This window comes from Sapajus apella, unplaced genomic scaffold, assembly GCF_009761245.1.
Source record: "Sapajus apella isolate SASKATOON/1434 unplaced genomic scaffold, GSC_monkey_1.0 scaffold58, whole genome shotgun sequence".
Classification (NCBI taxonomy): Eukaryota; Metazoa; Chordata; class Mammalia; order Primates; family Cebidae; genus Sapajus; species Sapajus apella.
In genome coordinates, this window is record NW_022436998.1 from 1,864,908 (window position 1) to 1,886,771 (window position 21,864).

Sequence of the window (21,864 nt, forward strand, 5' to 3'; positions counted from 1 at the left end):
GTGAGCTAAGATCGTGCCACTGCACTCCAGACTGTGCGACAGACCAAGACTCTGTCACAAAAACAACAAATGAACCAACAAACCCCACAAACCTAACAATATTTGAAAAGACACAACAGTTTCAGTGATAAATTAAACACAAAAAAACATACTAGCCCATGATTTGGTTATCCTTGATTAGACCCCCTGTAGATTATAAATATTTAAAAACAAATTCTCAGTTGTTAAAAGAAATTCCTTAAGATGGGGAATTTTAATGAGCTACTTCTATTGGTGTTCTTCAACCATCAATTTAGAAGCTAAGTATTTGATGTTTCAAGGTAAATTAGATATTGGAGCAGCAGACCAAATATTCAGTTGTTCTCAACTACCAGTAAACAATACCTCAAACCTGTTTTATGAAGCTTTCAGTTATGTTTTTTTCTTACCTGCTGTTGCTGCCTGTAGGCATTCTCAAAACATACGTCATGGCTCCTGGTCATTAGTTCCATTAATTATTAGTTTCTCAAATTCAAGCACAACCTCCAAGGTCTTAGTGTTAATATTAAATTACTTAATTGAAAAATATTTAAGAAATGATGAGATTAAACCTTCCCTCTTTTCTCCTTATAGAGACTTAATAATCTTTCCCAAGGGGGATTTTAAATATAAATATTTTTTAAATTTAAAGGAAGTTCACTTTACAATTTAAAGGTAATTTCCCTTTAGAATGTTAAGCAGCTTTCCTTGTTTATGTTCTTATAAACAAAGATCACTTTTAAACCTAAAATGCAAAAAAGATACAAAGTACAATAAAATAATACATATTCATCTCTTGATCTCTTTAGTAAACCATATGTAGTGTAATCATTATTGAAATACAAAATAGAGACCAAAAAAGTGAACATAAAAGTAAACTGTAGTCTTATCATCAAAGGAATAATTTAACACTTTGATGTATATCCTTTATAAACTATTGGATTTCAACTGCAAATGTATTTATTGAGTGTTAAACACTGTTAAGTGTTAAGAACTGTTTTGGGTACTGTGAGTAAGAGAGACGACTGAAGCATGGCCTTTGTCCCACAAGCTCTTACAAATAAGGTATTCATCTTATTGATCAGGGCCTGGTTTGTTGATAGAAATGTTAGTTGATATAGTTGACAATTTTCCGTGTTTTGAATATTTATGGGTTTTAAGCTCCATTGAAAATAGTTTTCTCCCAAGTATGTCAAAGTCTACTATCACCTTTTTAAATTTAATTTTATTTATTTTCTTTTTTTTATTATTATACTTTAAATTCTGGGCATGTGCAGAACATGCAGGTTTGTTACATTGGTATTCACATACCATGGTGGTTTGCTGCATCCATCACCCCGTCATCTACATTAGGTATTTCTCCTAATGCTATTCCTTCTCTAGTCCCCTACCCCCTCACAGGCCCCAGTATGTGATGTTCCCCTCCCTATATCCTCATGTGTTCTCATTGTTGAACTCCCACTTATGAGTGAGAACATGCAGTGTTTGGTTTTCTGTTCTTGTGTTAGTTTGCTGAGAATGATGGTTTCCAGCTTCATCCATGACCCTGCAAAGGACATGAATTCATCCTTTTTTATGGCTCCATAGTATTCCATGGTGTATATATGCCACATTTTCTTTATTCAGTCTATCATTGATGGGCATTTGGGTTGGTTCCAAGTCTTTGCTATTGTGAACAGTGTCACAATAAACATACAAGTGCATGTGTCTTTATAATTGAATGATTTATAATCCTTTGGGCATATACCCAGTAATGGGATTGCTGGGTCAAATGGAATTTCTATTTCTATATCCTCGAGGAATCGCCACACTGTCTTCCACAATGGTTGAACTAATTTACATTCTCACCAACAGTGTAAAAGTGTTCCTATTTCTCCGCATCCTCTCCAGCATCTGTTGTCTCCTGACTTTTTAATGATCGCCATTCTAACTGACATGAGCTGATATCTCATTGCAGTGGTTTTCATTTGCAGTTCTCTAATGAGCAGTGATGATGAGCTTTTATATATATATATGTTTGTTGGCTACATAAATGTCTTCTTTGAGAAGTGTCTGTTCATATATTTTGCCCACTTTTTGATGGAGTCATTTGTTTTTTTCTCATAAATTTGTTTAAGTTCTTTGTAGATTCTGGATATTAGCTCCTTGTCAGATGGAGAGATTGCAAAAATTTTCTCCCATTCTGTAGTTGCCTGTTCACTCTGATGATAGTTTCATTTGGTGTGCAGAAGCTCTTAAGTTTAACTAGATCCCATTTGTCTATTTTGGCTTCTGTTGCCATCGTTTTTGGTGTGTTAGTCATGAAGGCTTTGCCTATGCCTATGTCCTGAAAGATATGGCCTAGGCTTTCTTCTAGGGTTTTTATATTTTTGGGTCTTATGTTTAAGTCTTTAATCCATCTTGAGTTAATTTTTGTATAAGGTATAGGGAAAGGAATCCAGTTTCAGCTGTCTGCATATGGCTAGCCAGTTTTCCCAACACCATTTATTAAATAGGGAATCCTTTCCCCATTGCTTGTTTTTGTCAGATTTGTCAAAGATCGATGGTACAACCTCTTTTTAATTTACTGCCTTTTGTGTCTTGTTCATTGAGCCCAGATTGCAATTAATGAATTTGACGGTATCTCAACATATTTAGTTACACTGATTCCTCTTATGAAACAGTCATTTATCAGTGTACATTATGTTAGTTCCTTGAAATGGAGATAGGTGCTATATAGGGAAATAGACTTTACATCAGAAATGTTAGGGAAATTCTGTGTTAAACAATCATATAGAATACAAAATCAATTGTTTGAGGGGTGATCAACCTAAATGTGGAAGCTAAATCTATCAGGCCTCTAGAAGAAAATGTAGGAAAATATTTTCATGACCATGAGGCAGGCAAAGATTTCTTAGAACATCAAAAAAAAAAAAAAAAAAAAAAAGACAAATTTGACTTCAACAAAATTAAAAACATTAATCAAAAGACATAGTTTTCCTTTTTTTTTTTTTGAGACGGAGTTTCGTTCTTGTTACCCAGGCTGGAGTGCAATGGTGCGATCTCGGCTCGCCACAACCTCCGCCTCCCAGGTTCAAGCAACTCTCCTGCCTCAGCCTCCCGAGTGGCTGGGACTACAGGCATGCGCCACCATGCCCAGCTAATTTTTTGTATTTTTAGTAGAGATGGGGTTTCACCATGTTGACCAGGATGGTCTCGATCTCTTGACCTCGTGATCCACCCGCCTTGGCCTCCCAAAGTGCTGGTATTATAGGCGTGAGACATCACGCCTGGCAGTTTTCCTTTTTTTTTTTTTTTTAAGAAATAGTTAAAAAATGAAGGGCAATTAATACACTGTGAGAAAATATTCACAATACATATATACGGCAAAGCACTCACATCTAAGTACTTATATCAGAATATATAAAGAACTACAAATCAATAATAAAAAGATAATTTAAAAAGAGAAGACTAAAAAAGATTAGGCAAAAGACCTGAAGAGATAGTTCACATATAAAAATATATAAACAATAAGTGCATGAAAAGGTACTTAACAGTAGTCAAGAAAATGCAATTAAAACCATAATATGGTACCACTTCACATCAACTGCAATGAGACTAAATAAGATTTAAATACCAAGCACCAGAAAACATATGAACTGGCTGTACATTGATAGCAGGAATACAAAGCGGTATGAACACTTTGGAAAAGAGTTTACCACTAAACAGATAGCTACTGGTAGCAATAATTCCATTCCTAGCTGAACTTCTCAGCATCTGTATATTTATATAAATATTATCTGACACACACACACACACACACAGAGAAAACCTTGCTGCATCCAAGGGGAATAAAAGAATATGTCTGCAAAAATATATTGGAATAAAGAATGTTCATAGCAGCTTTATTTATAATGAGAATGCACTAGTTCACACAATGTACATGAACCTCACAAACATGAACTAGTGTAATTCACGAAACAACAGATACATTGTATCAAGGGAAAGAAGCAGGCACAAACTAGTACTTACTATAAGAATAGGTGAAACTAAGCTATGGTGATAGAAATCATTTAGAATAATGATTGCCTCTGGAGAAAGTCTTGGGATAACTAGAAAGGAATACCAGGAGCTTTGTGGAGTGATAGAAATGTTCTCTCTCTTAATTTAGGCAATGGAAACACAAGTGTATACTTTATTTAACTTTTAATTTTGATGTACATAATTTTCAATTTACAGAAAATTCGCAAAGGCAGGACAAGGGACTTCTGTATTCCCTTTATCTAGGTTCATCAACTGTTGGGCATATATATTTGTTGAAATTAATTGAACCATATGCTTCAAATTTGGATGTAAATGCTATGTCAATAAAGTGGGGGAAAGGCTATTTTACTGGGTAACTTCTCAGAATTAGTTAAGTCTGCAAAAAAATGTATACTTTATATATGACTTCCCTAATTTTTGGGGGGTGAGAAACGTAGTTTTCAACAAAACCCTGCTGGGCCGGAGTCCTGATGAATGCTCACTGGGACCCAATGCTCTATTATAGCACTTCTCAGTCCTGACTGCTCATTGGAATCACCTGAAGAGCTTTTTTAACCCTTCTAAAGTCAAAGCTGCACCTCAATCTAAATAAATGACACTCACCGGTGGAGCCGAGGAAGCAACCTGTTTATATCTCAGGTGAGAGCTGGGTGTGATACTTATAATCCCAGTTACTCGGGAGGCTGAGGCTTGAGCCCAAGAATTCGAATCCAACCTGGGCAACATAGTGACACTCCCATTTAAAAAAAAAAAAACAAAAACAAACAACAAAAAAAAAACAAATAGATCCTAGGTGATTCCAATGTGAGCCATGGCTGAGAACCATTGTTTTATGAAAACATCATCTCGCTTTTAAGCATTGACACCTGCCCCATTAGCCAATGGCTCAAATTTAATAAATGTTGCCAAGTCCAGTGACCTGGTGTCCTCCCTTGAAGGATATCTGCACTGGGAGCAGAGGTGTATCTTACTGGCTAGTGCCCACCTGGCTGGCTCTCTGACTCTAGGATTCTGGCTTCTGCCCTTCAGACCTCTGTTGCCTGCCTGCAGTTCACTTCAGTGGATGCCCTCTCTGGACCAGGTGCCCAGGTAGACCTATAGTATTTGCCTATTTTTTTCCAACCCAGCTCTATACTATTAAGTGATCTGATTGGTTGCCTAGCCCCCTGTCATGTGACCAGCACCCAATGAAAACAAGGCTTTGGTCTTTTGGGCTGTTCAGTTTGTATACTGAACTTTCTCAAGCCATCCTACTTCCCACTGTGTTTCCAGACCTGTTTCTTTTGGTCTCTTGCCTCATTCTCGACCACAGTCTCAAACTGACCCCTTGTATCTGACAGCTCATATTGCTTCTTTGGCCCAGCTGTTGGCTCCAAATGAGACTGCACTTCATGCATCTATCACAGGAGTTTCCTCTTCCCTCTCTGGTACCAGCACTTTCTATCCCAACCAGGAACCCCCTCTGGTGCCAGCTGGGTAAGCCTCTGCTTAAGAAAGAGAATAGAGCAATTTCTCTGTGCCTCAGCTAACCTCCCTGGTCTCACCTAAATGTGCAGTTTGGCCGTGATAACTCTCCCTTGGCTGGTCTTAACCTCTGACCTGGCCTGGCCAGTCTCATATTTCCGTTCGTTGGATACCACAAGGAATCGTGCATCCGGCTGAAGCCACTGTATCAGGTTTCTGTGTGCTTCCGAGGGGCTGGTGTCTGCCCTACATTCCATTCTACTGACCATGTGGTGCATTCTCAGTGCAGGCGGTTAGATGAAGTGCGTATCAGAAAATACAGCTGCTTACCCCTCAGAACTCCAAGTGCCCTCTCTGTCATCCATCTCCCCTGGCTCAGGCTTGCCCCTTCCTGGCCTGGACCACAGCTTTGATCCAGGGTTTATCTTCATTTCTATTCATGGTTTATATCTGTCCCTAGCCTTAAACCCATGTCATAGATCCCTCCAACGGGATAGAAAGCCACATTCCTGGCATCAAGTTCATGACATCTGTTGTTTTGCCCGCCTGGCCTTTCCACTCCCTTATCCTAATAACGACACCCAACTTTTGCTTGGGAAAACCAATACTCACCTCCAGTCAGAAAATAATGCAGATCCAGCATACATGTCAAGTGTCCCTCCCTTGACTAAGGCATAGGCAGAAGTCCCAAACTAAATCATTCCAATATTTGTTCTCCAATCTGAGTGGAGTAGAGCAGGAAAAGTTTTGAAATGGCTGAAAATCATCACACTTACTTATCTTGAAGAGAAATGCTTATTTGTTTCTACTATTTAGATTCTCTGAACCCATTAGTTCCTGTTGTTTTCTAAGATGTATCCTTTCATCGTACATTTTCTTCAATCCCGAGGCTTGTTTATTTACTTAATGATTTGTTTTCTCCTAGTACCAAGAGCTGGTTCCATTGTTTGTGACCAGTACACATAACTAGTTTACAGTCAACCCTTTATCTTTAAAATAATAATAAAATACTAAGAAGTATTTTACAGAATTATTTTGTAAGGGTGACTTATTTCAAAGGATCTCTTTGGGGTTCCACAGATTTTGTCTATTACCTGTATAATCCTAGCTAAGGTAATTGCTTAACATCTCTGAGCCTCAGTTTCCTCATTCGTAAAACAGAGCAGGCCAGTGATCTCCATCTCATGGAGACTCAGGGCAGGTTAGGTAAGAAAACATTAACCGCTGCCTGCTCAGAGCCTGGAACATCACAGGCAAACAAACGTTTGTTGAATGAGGCATTTGTGTATTACTTCCCAGGTCCATTTTGCTCTCCCAAAATGCTTTCTTAAAATCATGTAGTGGGCAGATTATGTAAAACTGTCCTTGGGACTTAATCATAGAAAATTCTCCTGACAAAGTACATTTTGGAGTATTTGGTCCAGGAACATAGCCAGTGATTTGGCAAGCATAACTCTCCAGCAAAAACAACGTTGTACAAAAGAACCTCTCATGCCTTTGGCTTCTATGCTTTGATTTGCTCTAACTTCCGCAGATGGTCAATCTCAACCTAATAGAGACTGGGATCTAAATTCTAAATCCACTGTCTTCCTAAGGAGGAAATGAAGTTACAAGGGAGGCAAAGTGTGCAGCTTGCCCATTGGCATGGTGTCAACAGAAGGAAAAAACGTTTCAGCTCTCTTACTTCCCCTACCCCTCAACACTTGAGGAATCAGGCCAAATTGAAGAATAAACTCCCTGGATAAAGAATAGAGAATCTCGCCTCATTTCAGACAAACCTTCAGTGTATGAAGAATATGAGAAGCACAAGAAGAGGTAGCAGCTGTGAATGGTGAGTGCTTAGAATGTAGATGGTAGTCCCATACAGCAAAAGCCGCAGTTGCTGAGTCTGACCAAGGCTTTTTATCTCTCACCCCACTTATCCCCTCTCCATTTCTGCAAATGGGTGCATTTTGTTCTGTGTGTAACTGGAACATACTGAAACAAGAAACAGTAATAAATTTACATTGTGTGGATACTAAATTTTTAGTTCCAGCTTATGCCCATGTCTATAAAACTTAAAATAATTAAGAGATAGTTTTCATTTTTTACAGAGCCAAATCCAGCTATATTTGATGAAATTTTTAAAAGAAATTTAAATCAGTAATGGTATAATTATTGTCCAAATTGACTATAAATATTGATATGCAACGTACGGCACCTGAAGAGTGTTTGGCTCATGAAGGCACTTAATATTTTTTGGATGAATGAATGAATGAAAAATAAATACCTGTGTGAGAAAATCAAGTCACTTATTCATTTTTACATTACAACTACGAAACACAAAGTTGGAAGAAGCCAGGAATACTAGTTATACCCTGATATTTTAAAGAGGAGGAACTGGGGCCAAAAGGAAGTCACTTGATTAAGGCACACGCTGGTGGCAGTTCTGGAATTTTTTTTACTTCCCTAAAAGTTGTTATTCCAGACTTCTTCCCACAAGTGGAATTTTAATGTACACACGATTGGTTTACTGAATAGTTTTTTCACCCTAAATATGCCCTGATTTTAGCATTCTTTAAATCATTCATATAACGTGTTTGTGGCATGGTTACTCTGGGCCAGGCACTATTCTAAGCAGCAAACAAAACAGATCAAGATCCTGCATTAGAGTGTATATTCTAGTGGGAGAAAGGCAGGCAATAAAACCAAAAACAAGTCAATATATAAAATCTCAGGTGGCAATAAGTGCTCAAATAAAGCATGACACAAATGATGGGGATCCATCTCTAGGTATGTGCCCAAGCGAAATAACATGTGACCACATAAAAACTTGCTCACAAATGTCTTTAACAGCATTATTCACAATAGCCAAAACGTGAAAACAACTCAGATGTTTTCACAACAGCCTACTGATATGTAGAGGAATAAGATGTGGTCTATCCATATGGAATACTCCCTGCCAAGAAGCAGCAATGAAGTTCTGATACATGCCACAACATGGATGAATCTTAAAAACATTATGGTAAGTGAAAGAAGCCAGTCACAAAGGACTGTATACTATATAATTTCATGCATATGAAAAGTCCAGAATAGGCAAATATACAGACACTGAAAGTAGATTAGTGGTTGGCTAGGATTGGGGATCTGGGGTAATTGGTGTGTCAGAGGGTGATGATCAAAGGGTGCAGAGCTTCTTTTTGGGGTGATGAAAATGTTCTACAATTGATAGTGGTGATGGATGTGCAACTCTGCCAATACTAAAAGTCGTTGAATTGTATACTTTGAATGAGTGAATTGTATGGTATGTGAACTGTGGGAGTGGGCTGCTGCTGTTTTATGAATATCAAGAAAGGTCTCACTGACAAAGTGACTTTTGAGCAGTGAGTGCAAGGAATGGGGGAAGTAAGCCAGTGGGTACGTGGGGGAATAGCATTCCAGACACAGGAGACAGCAAATGCAAAGACCCAGTGGTGAATAAAAGATTGAGATGCTGGAGGAGCAGCGAGAGGGTCACGTGTCTGTAGAGACACCAAGGGAGAGGTGGAAGAAGAAGCAGTTAGTCAGTCAGGTGGGTGGGTATGTGTTGGTGGGGCTTGTAGACCACTGAAGGACAGTAGCAGCCTTTCTCTGAGTGAGATGGGCATTCGCTGGAGACTTTTGAGCAGAGGCATGGCATGATTTTTGTGCAAATCACTCCACTGCCCTTATAATAGGTCAGAAAGTTAACTGATTTCACAACAGCATGCAAAGGACATTTGGCCTTACTCTGGGCCTAAAGTTCAGAAAATAAATAGAATCAGGGCAGGGGTCTGCCTCACGGAGGCCTGCTGACAGCATTGCCCTGTCGTCATTGTCAGAACCAGAGGGAGGCCAGGGAGGAGCCTGGATCTCTGAGACTAGATTTAGTCTAGTCTTCATCTGGTTTTGGCAAGTTTTGTAAAAACTTTCTTCATGAGAGGAGACAGCCATCAGATTAACCAGTAATTGTATTTGACAGTAAGAATGCCAGGCCATAAAAGGATTATCTAATAGAACTGGAAGGTTCCAAGACCAGTGATAGAGGCACAGTGGAAGCTGACTCTGAATCCCCACCTAAAGCAAAGGATAGGCAGAGAGAAGATAAATTACTGAGTTCATGGACTTTAAAGTGCATTTATCTATCCTCAGCTTCTCTCTGTGTACAGTGCTTTTTTTTCCCCCCTCCAAGAGATATTGCAGAATCGATGGGAGTGAAAAGGGGAGGTGAGAGGAAGGAAGTAACAAAGTTTATTTACTTTAATAATGACATAATTGCCTTATTGTTTCCGTGGGTGAAGTTTAAGGAATAGATATTTCTCCCTCTAAGATGTATTCTGCTTGGCTAACTTCACTATGGGCAATTTGCATTTACTTAAGTAAAAAAAAATGATAGGGCCACATATAAGATATTTTGACAGATTGCCTAATGGTCTGGTTACAGAGAACTATGTTGGAGGAGGTGAGAAATGTCATCTTGAGTCCAATAGTTCTCAGCATCTCAAAGGGCATTCAACAGGAAAACAGGAAGTGCTGGTTGAATTGATGCATTTATAGAGAGCTGGTAATATACTTTTTCTGGACTCCTAAGAATGAGCCATCCAAAATGCAACAAATAAAATTGTATGCACTCTGGGAAAAGATCTGGATAATTAAGATGAATAACCTATTGTAGGAAGAGTTCTCCTTTAAACACTCAAGGAGTTTAACTGGCTTATCATTCTTCAAGGAATTGAGACAAGTTCGGGGAAAGAAGATCCCGAGGTTGGTTTTATCAGTGAATCCAGGGCAACAATGACCAAACTGAATAGACTAGGGGTGTGGGAGGCTCTTGGAGCAGGCTAAAGAGGTGTGTCATTTGCAGAATTAGGATATACGGTGAGTTTAGGGACTAAGGTTGTTTGGAGTGGGGAGTGGTCTGACCAAGGGATCAACTTCTTTTTTCTTCCCATCTTTGACCATACACTGCCATTAACTCTCTATCCTCTTTTCCTTCTTGTCCCTTTCCTCTCAATACCATTTTCTCTATGTGTGTACTGTTATACTGAACTGAAGCCTATTCTTATTGAGGACCAGGTATTTACTGAAAAGAAGTATTATATTTCTGTGTATATTTTTCATTTATTCTTCCGCAGTTTGCCTGGGAAAAAAAACTCAAACAAGAAACAGTAAGCTCTATGCTTACTTTTAAAAGTGGTCAACTTAAAAAAAGATTCTTTTACAAGTGGAATTCCTTCTTTTTCAGGGATTGATGGCTTTTGACAGGGGAAAAAAAAAACCTTCCCCACTCACTCCAAATCTACAGGCAAGTGCTTAAAAAGATTCCTTCAGTTAGGAAGAAAAGTGGTGAATTTGAAAGGGAGAAAAGCTATCCTATTTATGTTATTTAATAGATAGAAATTGATTTTCGATAAGCAAGCAAGCAACTGCAGACAGTGATGTTCAGCTCTCACGAGAAATGGTTGCTCTATTTTAGGGTTCTTGCCGAAGCTGGAGCAGGTGCTGGCTTTTTTTCCTTCTTTTTTAATCACTCATAGCTCTCAGGGGTTTAACTGGCCAGAAGGAGGCTGACATTCAATGGAGTTATGCTCAAATGGGCTGCTGCTCAGGCAGCACAATGCTGCAACGAGCTCAATGCTCTGATACAACTTTCAAAGCCCTTCTGAAATAGTTGGCTCAGTGGACTCCCACTCACATTATAATTAGAATCGCACCTGCTACGTCCAGCATGTGTTAGGTTTCTGAAAATACTAAAGAAGGAAGATAACAAAAATATTCATACTGATGTCCTTAAAGGGATTGTAGTTCTAGGACTTTGCGGGTGTGGGTGAGAGGGAAAGGGGGTAGGAATAGTCATTTGCCTTTGCATCTAAAGTATTCTAGTTAATGCTAGTCTGTAGGAACCCTTTGAGGCAAATTGTGGTAAAACATTTTTTTCCCACCTACTTATTTTATTTTTACTTTTATTAGAATCTTTGTTTTTATTTATTTTGTGGTTTTATATATATATGTATATACTTTAAATTCTGGGGTACATATGCAGCTCGTGCAGATTTGTTACATAGGTATACACATACCATAGTGGTTTGGTGCATCCATCCCCCCGTCATCTACATTAGGTATTTCTCCTAATGTTATCCCTCCCCAATCCCCCCACCCCCTGCTATCCCTCCCCTAGCCCCCCTGCCCCCTCAACAGGCCCCAGTGTGTGATGTTCCCCTCCCTATTTCCAGGTGTTCTCATTGTTCGACACCCACTTACGAGTGAGAACATGTCCACCTACTTATTTTATAGTTTTCAAGAGAGAAAGAGAGAGAAAGAAAGAAAGACAGAGAGAGAGAAAGGAAGGAAAGAAGGAAATTTATTTCTTACAATTCAGGAGGCTGCAAAGTCCAAGGCCAAAGGACCCACATCTGGTCAGAGCCTTCTTACTACATCGTAGCATGGTGGAGGGCATCGCATTGCAAGAGGACAAGAGCATGCCAGCTCAACCCTACCCTGATGACCCTACCTCCCAAAGGCCCTCACCACCTCCAAATATAATAACATATGAAATTTGGGGGACACATTCAAGCTACAACAGAGAGTAAAGCCAACAAAAGGAAAACAGGGCTGAGAGAGAAAGGAGTCCAGATCCTGATCATATCAAGTGAACAGCTGGATCCAGCTATGCCAACTGCTATACCCTTTGATTTTACAGTTTAATGTACTGACTTCCTGTTGCGCTTAGGCAGTTTGAACTGAATGTCTTATCACTTGCAAGTAAGTGTCCCGATTAGACTTTGTCATTTAAGCATTTAATGAACACATATTGAGCATCTACTATATTCCAGGGCAATACTAAGAAGTGCTGAGGATACATATTTGAATGAGATAATTTTTCCTTATAAATCAAAAATTTGAAAACTTCACATTTTATTAGTACCTGACCCATTTGTGCTCTCTCTCTCCACCTCTCCCACACTCTCTGTCTCGCTCACACACACACACACGCTCTTATTTTTCTCTGAAACATTTGAGAGTAAGTTGAAAAGATTGACTAGAATTAGGACAGTCTCATTATTAACTTCAGAAAATTTAACATTGATCTAATATTATCTATTATACAGCCTTTATTCAAATTTAACTACTATACTAATATTGAATATAGCAATGTTTAGGCCAGATGCAGTGGCTCATGCCTGTACTCCTAACACTTTGGGAGGCTGAAGCAGGCTGATAGATCCCTTGGTCACAAGAATATGAGACCAGCCTGGGCCACATGGCAAAACCCCAACTCTAATAAAAATACACACAGAAAAATTAGCAGGCTGTGGTGGTATGTACCTGTAGTCTCAGCTACCTGGGAGGCAGAGGTGGGAGCATCACTTGAGCCCCAGAGATTGAGGCTGCAGGGAGCTGTGATTGTACCACTGTACTCCGGAAGCTTGGGTGACAGAGCTGGGGAAAAAAAAAAAGAAAATAGCAATTTTTTATTTCTTTAATCTACAATTTAATCCAGGATCGCACATTATATTTCATTATCATGTTTCTTTAGTGTCCTTTAATGTACAATGATTTATCAGCCCTCATTTTGAAAGAGTGCTTGCCTGTTGTTTTATAGAATGTTGATTAGTAGAATGTAGAAACCAAGATCTGGGCACCTGAGGTTAGTCTGAATGCCTTCTTGTGATTTGATTATGAGTATGCATTCTTGGCAAGAATGCAATGTAAATGTTGTGTGTCTCCTTTAGTGCATCATAGCAGGAACAATCTGCTGTCAGTTCATCCCATCATGGGCGATATTAACTTTAATCACTTGGCTGAAGTAGTATCTATCGGACTTAGGTAAATGTACCATTTTCCCCTTTGTAATTAATAAGTAATATGAGAAGATGCTTTGAGTCTGTATAAGTATCTTGTTCCTCAATAAATTATCACCCAATAATTTTAGGATCCACTGATGGGTTTTGCCTAAATCAATTAATAACACAGCAGTTGAAAAATAGTAATATTGAAAACTCTATTGTTTCTTATACATTTTTTCAGTTGCCTTTCTACTGTAAATAAAAACTTTCTCTTTTCCTGTTCTTTTTTAATGTTTGTTTTTAGTATAAGTGTGGACTCATGGAATCTTTTCTTTTCACTTTTGAAATAAATTCAAACTTAAAAGGTGCAAAAATAGAACAAAGAGCTTCCCCATCCTCTGAACCATTTGACAAAGAGTTGCTGACATAGTGTCTAATATCCCTGAAAAATTTAGAATATTCCTACAAACAAGGACTTTCTCCTACATAACCATGATACAACCATTTATATCAGGAAGATAGTATTGATAATTACTATAATCAAATCCCCATTCATTTCTCCAATTGTTCCATTAATGTCCTTTATTGCAAATGAATCCAATCCAGGAATACATGTTGCATTTAGTTGCCATATTTATTTATCTTTCTTTGGCTTTATGACCTTGACTCTCTTAAAGGTCAGTTATTTTGCAGGATGTCCCTCAGTTTGCCTTTGCCTTATGCTTCCTTGTGATTAGATTCATGACTTCCATTTCGGTAGGGTATCACGGAAGCGAGGCTATATGTCCTCAGTGTATTCTATGACGTGGTGTGCGATTTCAGTTTGTCTAACATGCTGATGTTAACCTTCATTATTTGATTAACGTGCTCTCTGGCTCATGTTACTGCTTATAGTTACTCACTTTCTCTTTATACTCAGTATTTTGTGGAGAGTTATTTTGAGACCATGTAAGTATCCTGTTTCTCATCATTCACGCACTAATTTTATCATTTGATATTTTTAGTTAAATTTCTTATTACTATGATGATTGCCACATAGTGATTTTTCCAATTTTATCATTGTGTTTACTTTTATCAATTGACTTTCTTTTTTTTTTTTTTTTCAAGATGGAGTCTTACTCTGTTGCCCATGCTGGAGTGCAGTGGTGTGATCTTGGCTCACTGCAACCTCTGCCACTGGGGTCAAGCAATTCTTGTGCCTCAGCCTCTCGAGCAGCTGGGATTACAGGCATGCACCCCCATGCTGGCTAATTTTTGTATTTTTAGTAGAGATGGGGTTTCACCACGTTGGCCATGCTGGTCTCGAACTGACCTCAGGTGATCTACCTGCCTCGTTCTCCCAGCGTACTGGGATTATAGGGATGAGCCACTGCACCTGGCCTCAATTGGCTTTCCAATGTAAAGAAAAGTTTTTCTATCTATCATCTATCTACCTACTTACTTATTAATTTGTTTGTATCAGTATGGACTCATGAATTCCCATTTTATTTAATATATTATAATCTGTTACTAATGATATTTACTTTAATTTTTTGAGACAGGGCTTCACTCTGTCACCCAGGCTGGATGGAGTGCAGCAGCATGATCATAGCTCACTGCGGCCTCAACTTCCCCAGGCTTAGGTGAACCTCCCACCTCAGCCTCCCAAGTAGCTGGGACTACGAGCATGCACCACCACACCCTGCTAATTTTTTGTGTTTTTTGGAGAGCCAAGGATTCGCCATATTGCCCAGGCTGGATGATATTTATTTTGATGCTCAAATTGTTCCTTATTTACACAGTGGGAATCGCTTCAGAGACCTTTTGACAGTTCCTCATCATTTTTGGGCCACTCCTTTGCACAGGATATTCATTCTGTATTCCCTGGCCCAGTGCTGGAATCAGCTATTTTTTTTTTTTTTTTCTAAGAAGCACTGATTCCTAATAATGGGAAATGGAATTTAGAAACCAAGATCTGAGCACTAAGTGTGGATATTGCTACTGGGTTGTGGCTGCTTTTAAACACTTTTGGCCAACAAAGACAGGAAATCTATACCCACATATTTAAAATCATGACTTTATAGTGATTCCAGCACAGGGTTCTTCATCTCTAGCCCCGATTTCATATTTGCATATGAAATGCAATAGCAAAGTCTCTGGTTCAGCAAAAGCTCTGGTTTCCAAATATTTCAGTATAAATTTAGTCATTGACTCTATCCTATAATATCCAGAAAATACTTCCAGAATTCCTATCATTGCACTGCCAATGACAAAACTACTAAGCAAAGTTCAAGATGTATTTGCAGTTCTTTCTGTCATTAGGCTGTTTGTTTATATGTGCACAGGCCTTTTTTTCCCGGTGTGTTTATATCATTCATTTGATATACAGCTCAATTCATGTTGTTTGTGTTCAATTTTAGTTTTTCTGGCAACTTCATTAATTTTTTTTGAATTTATAAAAACACTAACATGTTTCCAAAAGTCAAAACTATACAAAAAGGTTTAGTCAGAGAAGTGACACTACCTCTCCTCCCCTTCCACCCTTTGCACACTCTCCCTCTGTAGGGGACATTATCATTAATTTTGTTTTTCTTTTTTAAGACAGAGTCTTGCTCTGTAGTCCAGACCGAAGTGCAGTGGCATGATCTCAGCTCGCTGCAACCTCCACCTCCTGACTGTAACCTCCGCCTCCTGGGTTCAAGCAATCCTCCTGCCTCAGCCTCCAAAATAGCTGGGATTACAGGTGTCCACCACCATGTGCAGCTAATTTTTGTATTTTTAGTAGAGATGGGGTTTTGCCATGTTGGCCAGGCTGGTCTCAAGCTCCTGACTTCAAATGATCCACCTGCCTCAGATTACAGGCATGAACCGCTGTGCCCAGCCTTATCATTAATTTCTGATTTATCCTTTTTGTGATTCTTTTTGCAAGAATTAGCTGATGTGTGCACATTTTAATATGGCCCCCTTTTCAAACATAAATTATAAAGTATACTCTTTTACACCTTGCCTTTTTTGGTTAACTTTATATGGCAGAAACCACACCTTTCAGAATTAAAGAGCTTGTTCTAATTTTCTTAAATAACAGCCTTATTAAGATAGTAATTCACATGCCATAAAATTGATCCATTTAAAGTATTTAATGGTTTTTAGTGTATTCACAGAGTTGTGTGACCATCATTACAATCAATTTTGTAACATTTTCCTCACCCCCAAAAGAAATCTGTACCCATTAGCAGTTACTCACCATTTCCCCCTAATTCCAGCAGCCCTGGGTAGCCAGCAACCTACTTTGTGTTTGTAGATGTGCCTATTCTGGATACTACATATATGTGGAATCAAATAATATGTCATCTTTTGCTCCTGTCTTCTGTCATTTAGCATTATTTCAAGGATCATCCATGCTGTAACACGTATCAGTACTTCATTTTTTTAAATTGCTGAATAATATGCCATTGTATAGATACAACACATTTTATTGCTTCATCCGACAGTTGCTGGGCGCTCAAATTGTTTCCACTTTTTGTCTCTTATGAGTGATGCTATTATGAACATGCATGTATAAGTTTTTGTGTGGATGTGCAGTTTTAATTATCTTGGGTATTTATCTGTGTTGTAGGACTTTCTCCTTAGTTCAGCTAAAAGCTGGGTTCTTGTCATGTGACCATCAAAGATTAGGCTCACAGACACTTTGAAGGGTGAGAAAGGGAGTGTTTATTGGATGAAAAGGAATAAAGGGGGGGAAACAGAGACTCTCAGCAAAGCAAAGATCCTGCTAGCTGGATTTCTGACTCACAGACTGAATCCCCGATACCTCCCTGGAACAGGAGAGGCCAGGCTCCTCCTGCCTGCAAACGTGCAAACTTCCTGAGGCTCCACCCCCAGTGCACACTCCTCCCAGTGCACAGGACAGTTGGAGGTTCTCCGGTGACCCCTTTATACTTGGCTGTCTCATTTGGATTGGAATTGCTGGATCATATGGTAACTCTACGATTAATCTTTTAAGGAACCGAAAGGCTGTTTTCCATAGCTGTGGCACCAGCTTATTGTCCCACTAGCAATGTATGAGGGTGCGGAATTCTCCTCATCCCCATCAACACTTGCTATTATCTGACATTTTCATTATAGCCATCTTAGTGGATGTAAAGTGATACCTCATGGTGGATTTCATTTTCATTTTGCTGATGCCTGATAATTCCTTTTTCTCTTTTACTGCAGCACAGTACTTCTTTGTGTGGATGTACCAAAATGAGTAAGGCAATTCTTGCAGTCTTTTGCCCTCTGGAAAGGCTCACTGACCAGTGCAAGAGGCAGATTCTTAAACTAGTAATTAGAACACATCACTGGAAAAATTATTGAGGTAAGAACAGGACACTCCAGAAGGAGAAAAGAAGAAATTCATCCTAACTGGGAGATGAAAGGTTTTAAAGAGAGGTGAGTCTGAAAGGATAACTTGGAGGCCGGGAGAAGAGCCTTTGCCAGGCAGAGATGCTTCAAAGAGCTTGTGTGCTTAGAGACTCAGCTCTCCTCCCCTATATTCACTGTGCTTAGGACTTCACATGTGGGCTACTTATGACAGTGATCTTTATAACAGTACATGTGGACTACTTATCAAAGTGAATCTTTTTTTTTTTTTTCCTATACAGCTAATTTTCATTCTTCCTAGCAATACAGGCAGTCAGGGAGAAGGACTGGTGGGGATGTTAAATTTTCTGTGGTCACATTGGTCTATCAATAAATGAACAGTATAATAAAACAAGACACTGAGTGCCATAATATGTCTAAATTATAATTAAATACTTTGCAATCCATGCCAAGTCCTTCCCTTTGTGGGTATAAATACATAATGATAATCTAGATTTATTTTGCTGGCATCTGACCATAATGAAATCAACCTGGATCGTTCTCATTTCCTTAATCCACTTCTAAATTCCTGCTAGGTAAGTTACAAGTTGGCTGGCATGTCTGTGAGAAGAGTAGAGTCTTGGTTTGTTCTAGGTTTGCATGTGGCTTGGCTGGGGGAACACTGTACCCCAGTAGGTGGACTATTCCTATCTTTCTTCTCAAGGGTCTGTCTGGGTGCCAGGTCTGGACCATTCACAGCCGAGTTCATTCTATCACCATTCCAGGTGCCTGGTTATGACAGGAAGAATCAGGTTCCTGGTCTGATTTTCGAGCCTTGCTCCTTGGACAAGCTGTGGGCATTTGTCTGGTTTATTAATGGCCCTTTGCTTGCTCTGCCCAGGCAATCTGGGACTGGTTGTAATAAGATGTAAACTGAAAAGTTCTTCTGGCTCTTCTGGCTTCTTTGATCATCATCTGCTCATTTATTCAAAATTTCATTTTCAAATTCTGTGAGGATGGTATCTGCTAATGCCTAGTGCTGACACTGGCCTCAACCAGGACATAGAATTCTCTTGTTCCCTTAGGTTCAACATATCCTGACTTAGGTTCCTATAATACTTTGATCAGAGTGTTCCACTCAAATTCACCTGCAATAAAGGTGATCCCCAAGAGCCCAGAAACCAGTAATTAAAAAGGAACAAGAAACTGGGACTAGAAGTGTTTGGGACAGGAGACTTAACATTTCATTTGCCTGGACTATGCAGTTTTTTTTGTTGTTGTTAAACAAAGCATACATATTAATTACAGGAAAAAGAAAAAATGAATTCACTAAATTTTTAGCTTGGAATTGAAGTCCTTTCTTCAGATTAGGTTAGCATCAAAGCCCCTCTGGTGGCTTTCTTCAGAGGCCAGCAGCAGGACTCTTCTCTGACTGTCATCACTGGCCTTTTCTCATACTTAACTCTAAGAGCTTCTTTTCTTTTTCCATGCAGATGTCAGAAAGGAAAAAAAAAAAGTATAATAGAGGGCATCTGGAGGTGTGAGTACTCACTGGGAGTGAGATCATGCAGTCAAGTGGCTGAGAACACAGAACATAGGGATAAGGCTGATGTGACAAGGGGGGTCCTGACAAGCTACTTGTGGCTCAGCAAGACCTCAGAGAAGAACATCCTTCCCCTTGGCCCTGAGTGGCCATTGCTTCTCCTTTCTTTAAAACAGTAATAATCTCTAACACTTATTTGACATCCGGCATTGTGCTAAGCTTTTTAACTCCATGATCTCATTTAATTCTTGCAATGTTCCTTTAAAATGGAGACTAATAAACCCATTTCACAGATAAGGAGACTGAAGCTCAAAAAGGTGATATTATCTGCGCAAGGGTCAACTAGCTAGAGATAGACAGAGCTAGAATTCAAATCCAGGATGGTCTGACTCGAGAATTGAAACCAAAAACCACCATGCAAGGCTGTTTTTTCTGGGTATAATGCACTTTTTAGATGTGTACTGAAACATTATGAGGTGTTCAATAAATCCAATTTGAAAATATTCATTGGCCTGGTGCACTGGTTCAGGCCTATAATCCTACTACTTTGAGAGGCTGAGGCGGGCAGATCATTTGAGGTCAGAAGTTCAAGACCAGCCTGACCAACATGGTGAAAACCCATATCTACTAAAAATGAAAAAATTAGCTGCGAGTGGTGGTGCATGCCTGTAATCCCAGCTACTCATGAGGCTGAGGCAGGAGAATTGCTTGAACCTGGGAGGCAGAGTTTGCTGTGAGTCAAGATCGCACCACTGCTTGGACAGAGGAAGAGCCTGGATGACGCAGGGGGACTCTGTCTCAAAAAAAAGAAAAAGAAAATATTCATTAGCTGGGGGGCATGGTGGGGTGCACCTGTAGTCCCAGCTATTCAGGAGGCTGAGGCAGGAGGATGGCTTGACCCAGGAGTTTGAGGCTGCAGTGAGCTGTGACTTTGCCTTTGCACTCCAGTCTGCAAAATAGAGTAAGACTCTGTCTCAAAAGAAAAAAATAAAAAAATTCAGATACTTGGTGCTATCATAGTCAAGCATTTACTTAAAGTTTCAAAACCGTCACTTTTCATTTGTTTTACAGGTTAAGTAAAATAATGTTATATTTAAAATTTCACTCCTGGAACTTCATCTGCATTGTAAGGTTGGTACAATTATGTTTCTGCATTGCCATAGTAAGCTCAGTTAACTCAATTAGAAGCTACTTAGATTTCCTGACTTTAATAGGATTTGTTAAGTAATTATAAATCTATATCTATGCCTGTCTAGCTATCTGTCTATCAATACACCATTTGGCTTCTATTTCTTAGCTTACTTATTTTACTTCCACTGAAATATAATAACATTTATAAAATTAAAAGCTAGGCCAGATATGGTCACTCACATCTGTAATTCCAACACTTCAGAGGCTGAGATGGGAAAATCATTTGAGGTCAGAAGTTCAAGACCAGCTTAAGCAAAATAGACCTGTCTCTGCAAAAAAATTAAAAATTAGCCAGGTGTGGTGGTGTGTGTCTGTAGTCCTAGCTACTCAGGAGCCTGAGGCAGGTGGATTGCTTGAGCTTAGAAGCTTGAGATTACAGTGAGCTCTGATCACACCACTGCACTCCAGCCTGAGAGACAGAGATCTTATCTCTAAAAAAAAGAAAAAAAAAAAAAAAAAAGGTAAACCATAAGCACTCGAATTTTATAAAAACTCTGTCATAAGTATAAGGGGTTAGACAGGCAGGACACCAAAATTATAAGAGCTAAAACGATATATAATAGTTATATATGTTATACAATTTATTATATATAATACAATATAATCATGGTAAGGCAGCTTGTATGTTCTCCTGCTATTGCACAGTTTGTCATTATGATGTGATGAGCACCTGCACACAGCAGATGGACCTGCACATTACCCAGCATTTCCTGGAAGGCAGCCCCAGGGCTGTGAGAGCATGCTTATTTGAACAATTTCTTGTTAGTGGTCCTATAAAGTTCCTGAATTTTTTTTGAATAGTGCAGAACTACAGCCTTCATAATCAGTTTACAGGAAGTTCAAATAATTGCTCTAAGATGGCAGAAGTTTCATTCCACATTGTTTACCAAAATGATTTAATCTGGCCATTTAATGAATACACTGGCGGTCTGTAACATACGTACATGTTTTTACTACTGTTTTCAAATGAGTGTGGTACATCTTTATCTTCTGACATGAGAAATTTTTGTGATATACTGTCTAATAGGACAGAAGTTTCAGGACAGGATGTACAATATGATTCCATTTTTGTAAAAATTAATCAATTAAAAAAAAATCTATCTATATGTATCTATCTAAAAAAGAATCCATCTGGGCATAGTGGTATGCATGCTTATTCCCAGGTACTTAGGATGCTAAGGCAGGAGGGTCGCTTGAGCCCAGGAGTTCAAAGCTGCAGTAAGATCACACCACTGCACTCCAGCCCGGGCCACAGAGGGAGACCTTGTCAAAAAAAAAAACAACAAAACAAAAAGGAGAAAAATGAAAGAAGAATCTACTAGACTACTTAAAGTCCAGGGGAGTTAAACCTTCCATTTATATTTTGCATTCATGTGCTGCTAATTTTTTAACTATATGGGAGTTTATTAATGATGCAATCCCTGATTTAAGGTACAAGAAATGCATCAGAACTCCAGATGTTGAAGTCCTATACAGATTCTTGCTTTGAAAATATGATCTGAGAGCAATGTGATTGCAGTC

The 21,864-nt window shown here is 39.0% G+C and overlaps 1 long non-coding RNA gene across 1 annotated transcript; it reads right to left on the bottom strand.

Annotated features, from left to right (window-relative positions):
- Window positions 1–18,321, bottom strand: LOC116528288. Its single transcript, XR_004258968.1, has 3 exons — window positions 18,312–18,321; window positions 16,114–16,117; window positions 1–1,412 (listed from the first exon to the last, which is right to left on the bottom strand). It is a non-coding gene; the product is annotated as an uncharacterized LOC116528288 (long non-coding RNA).
- Window positions 18,322–21,864: the final 3,543 nt, after the last annotated feature.